Source organism: Poecilia mexicana, unplaced genomic scaffold (genome assembly GCF_051168715.1).
Source record: "Poecilia mexicana isolate PSO_F unplaced genomic scaffold, ASM5116871v1 scaffold_21, whole genome shotgun sequence".
Taxonomy (NCBI): Eukaryota; Metazoa; Chordata; class Actinopteri; order Cyprinodontiformes; family Poeciliidae; genus Poecilia; species Poecilia mexicana.
Genome location: NW_028263390.1, coordinates 23,020,340 through 23,024,964, shown reverse-complemented (window position 1 = coordinate 23,024,964; position 4,625 = coordinate 23,020,340).

Below are 4,625 nucleotides of genomic sequence, written 5' to 3'. Positions count from 1 at the left end.
CTGGGGATTCAGTTTTGTTTCGTTTTGAATACATAATGTTTTGTTACATTGCTGGTGAATTTCCTTCTCATGAAAACACATTCTGATCTTCCCAAAGAGCCGTTAGTGGAGCAAACATCTGATTTTCAGAGTCAAACACAGATGAGCACAAAACTGAATCTGTTTAGTTTGGCAAATCAAACTCAAAAGAACAATTTCTGTCAAAGTAATTTAGAGACATTTTTACTCAGAACTAAATAAGTAAAGTTTAATGTCTGGTTCTGAGCTCTGGAACTAGCATCCTGTTGACTTATTTAAAACATGATTGTTTTCTGCTGCTTTTCAGTATAGAAAAAAAACTTTTAAAAAATGACCTAACTGCTTCTCTTTTTAAAAACCAAGCATGTATCTGAATTTTGTTTCAAAATCTATGGATTTGGGTCATTGCTCGAATGGTGCTAGTCAAATAAATTTGTTTGCATAAAACCTGCCAAAACTTGACTTTCAGATATTGTCAAGACTTGAATGCAACACATCAAATGTTCATATTTTTTTTATTGAAGTATTTATTTTCCTTTTTGTTTTACTTCTAACTTCCTTGCATAAACAGATTTTTTTGCTACAGTTTTTGGTTTACTTAATACACTGTCCCCAAGTAAGTAGGCTATAATTTTCTTTTTTTGTAATTATGAAACAATTATTTCTGTGTGTGTGTGTGTGTGTGTGTCTGCGTGCATGCGTGCGTGCGTGCGTGCGTGCATGTGCCTCGCTTTTGGCCTTCCTGGAACTTTCCTTTGACAGAATAGGTGTAAAATGATCATTTCTTGGTTAATTACTGTCAATTTTGATGTGGGAAAAGATAAAACTTCAGACGACTGTTGTGTTTTCCAGTCCACGGTTGCATTCTAAAGCCACTTTTCAAGCATATGTTTTAGAAAATAAATATGTGGACATAAAAAGTCATTTTTCAGTTTATTCAAGGTTATATCAATAGCACATACTCAGATTCTGTCTGTTACTGGAGACACTTCTGTGTTTAGTGAAATACCTCAACCGTGCTTCTACTCAACAGCTTTCATTTTAATTTTGAAATGGTTTTGAAAGAGATTTCAGACGCGAACTAGAAAATGTGCATTTCCTATGAAAATGCAAGTGTGAATGCTGAATGCTCAATGATGAACGCTTTTGGTGAAAATGGCAAAAGCATTTGAAGCCAACTGCTGAAGACTTGCAGAAAGGTAAGAAATAGTCCATGTAGTGTGAGAAACCCAGGTAAAAAGCCAAAATTAGCTAAAGAGCTAAAACTAGCTAAAATACTGATGATAGCAAATAGGCTTCCACTAATATGCTGGGTTACAGTATATTCCATGAAATGTAAAAATAAAAAACTAATGTAAATCCTAAAATTTTAAAAGGACAGAAACGTTCCCCTATTCCTTCTGATAAAAATGGTGGGTGAATGAAATCCATAGCTTTCATGGTTGCTGAGATATCAACATTTGATTGGAGGCATCGTTTAGCACGGAAGCTACAGTAATGAGCACTTTTCTCAAATCTTCATTGTGGTAAGATCATGAAAGTTAATAACTTCAAGGTCATGGGTTCAAACCCCATGCTGGTCAATTGAAATATTAAGTCTTAAACAAAATCAACATTTCAAAATAAAGAGAAGGCTTTAAATTAAACCATTATGCATATTGATTTTGAAAAACATTTGAATATGAGCATGTTTGTTAAGCTCATCAAGTTTTTAGTAAATCGATTAAAATTCAACTGTTTGTATGGCTGGTTAGCTCAGCTGGTCAGAACTTGGTAATAATAATGCCAAGGTCATGGGTTCAATTCCCATACTGGCCAACTAAAACATAACATCTTTCACAAAGTCAACACTTTGAAATAAAATAAGACTGGAAAATAAACCTTCATGCATTTTGATGTTTAAAACCATTAGCTTATGACCACTTTTGTTAAGATCATGTAAGTTTTTCTTAAATCCATGAAAACTCATAGTTATCTCTGACCAGCTGAGGTTAGCGCAGCTGGTCAGAGCAGGGTGCTAGTAACACCAAGGTCATGGGTTCAATCCCCATACTGGCCAATTAAAACATAAAGTCTTTCAGACAATTAACACTTCAAAAATAAAATCAATACTGCAAAATAAAAAAACTGGTTCAAAAATAAAATCAATACTTCAACATAAAAACTGGTTCAAAAATAAAATCAATTCTTCAAACTAAAAGCTGGTTCAAAAATAAAATCAATACTTAAAAATAAAAACTGGTTCAAAAATAAAATCAATACTTAAAAATAAAAACTGGTTCAAAAATAAAATCAATACTTCAAAATAAAAACTGGTTCAAAAATAAAATCAATACTTCAAAATAAAAACTGGTTCAAAAATAAAATCAATTCTTCAAAATAAAAACTGGTTCAAAAATAAAATCAATACTTCAAAATAAAAACAGGTTCTGAAATGAATTCTTCAAAAATAAAAACTGGTTCAAAAATAAAATCAATACTTCAAAATAAAAACTGGTTCAAAAATAAAATCAATTCTTCAAAATAAAAACTGGTTCAAAAATAAAATCAACACTTCAAAATAAAAGCCAGCTGGAAAATAAGCCTTTATAAATGTTGATTTTGAACATTAGAATATCAGCACTTTGGTGAAGATCATCTAAGTTCTTAGTAAATTGATGAAAACTCAACAACATGAGAGGATAGTTAGCTCAGCTGGTTAGAAGGTGGAGCTAATAACACCAAGGTCATGGGTTCAAGTCCCACACTGGCCAATTCCTATCTAATGTATTTCAGAAAATCAACACATAAAAAAGCTGCAGTATCAAATATTATGAATTTGGAAAAAACATTCGAGCACTTTTCTTAAATCTTCATGTTACGATCATGTAAGCTGTTCTTAAATCGATGGAAACTCAACATTGCATAAGGTAGGTTAGCTCACCCTGTCGGGACATGGTGCTAGCAATGCTGAGGTCATGGGTTCAATCCCCATACTAGCCAACTCACATCTAAAGTCTTTCAGACAATCAACACTTCAAAATACAAAAGGGTACAAAATAAAAGCAAAACCTCAAAATAAAGTGCTCTAAAAAAACCCCATCAAAACTTCAAAATAAAAAGACAATCAACACCTCAAAATAAAAAATGCTGGAAAATAAAAACAAACCTTCAAAACTAAAAAAATCAATGCAAAATGCATTCAACATTTCAAAATATCTAGAAAATAAACTATTATGCATATTGATTTAGAAAAACATTAGCATATGAACACTTCTAAGATTGTGTAAGTTTGTCTTAAATTCATGAAAACTCATTATTATGTCTGACCAGCTGAAGTTAGCACAGCTGGTCAGAACAGGGTGCCAGCAATACCAAGGTCATGGGTTCAATCCCCATAATGGCCAATTAACGCTTCAAAAATAAAATCAATACTTCAAAATAAAAACTGGTTCAAAAATAATATCAACACTTCAAAATAAAAGACAGCTGGAAAATAAATCTTTATAAATGTTGATTTTGAAAAACATTAGAATATCAGCACTTTGGGTTCAATACCCATACCAGCCAATTCAAATCTAAAGTATTAAGAAAATCAACAAATAAAAAGGCCAGAAAAATCTAATATTGTACATATTTATTTTGAAAAACATTAAATTTTGAGCACGTTTGTTGAGATCATCTAAGATTTTTAGTAAATCGATGAAAACTCATTTATACAAACGGTTGGTTAGCTCAGCTGGTCGGAGCATGGTGCTAATAACAGCAAGGTCATGGGTTCAAAAATCACACTGGCCAATTCAAATATAAAGTCTTTCAAATAATCAACATGAAAAATGGCTCTAAAATAAAAAGTGGCTCAGAAATAAAATCAATACTTCAAAATAAAGGCCAGCTTGAAATTTTACCTTTCTAAATGTTGATTTTGAAAAACATTCTGTTGAGATCATCTAAGTTATTATCAAATTGATGAAAACTCAACAACATGAAGGACTGGTTAGCTCAGCTGGTCAGAACATGGTGCTAATAATGTCCAAGGTCATGGGTTCAATTCCCACACTGGCCAATTGAAACCTAAAGTCTTATTCAAAACTGCAGAAGTCCTTAAATTTAACCACTATTTATATTGACAATGATAAGTTTTCTCAAATCTTCATTGTTAGTTTTCTTAAGTCGATAGAAACTCAACAACATGTTCAGCTGGTCGCAGCGTGTTTCTAATAACGCCAAGGTCATGGGTTCAATCATCATCCTGGCTAATTCCTATCTAATGTCTTTCAGGAAAATCAACAGATACAAAAGGCTGCAATATCAAATATTATGCATGGAAAACATTAGAATATGAACACTTTTCTTAGTCAGTTAAGACCATGTAAGTTGTTCTTAAATCCATGAAAACTTGACATTACAAAAGGTAGTTTAGCTCAACTGGTCAGTGTGTGATGCTAGTAATGCTGAGGTCATGGGTTCAATACCCACTCTGGTCAAATCTAAAGTATAATGAAAATCAACACATAAAAAGCCTGGAAAATAAACTATTATGCATGTTGATTTTGGAAAAACATTAGAATATGAGCACTTTTCTTAAACCTTCATTGTTAAGATCATGTAAGTTGTTTTTAAATCGA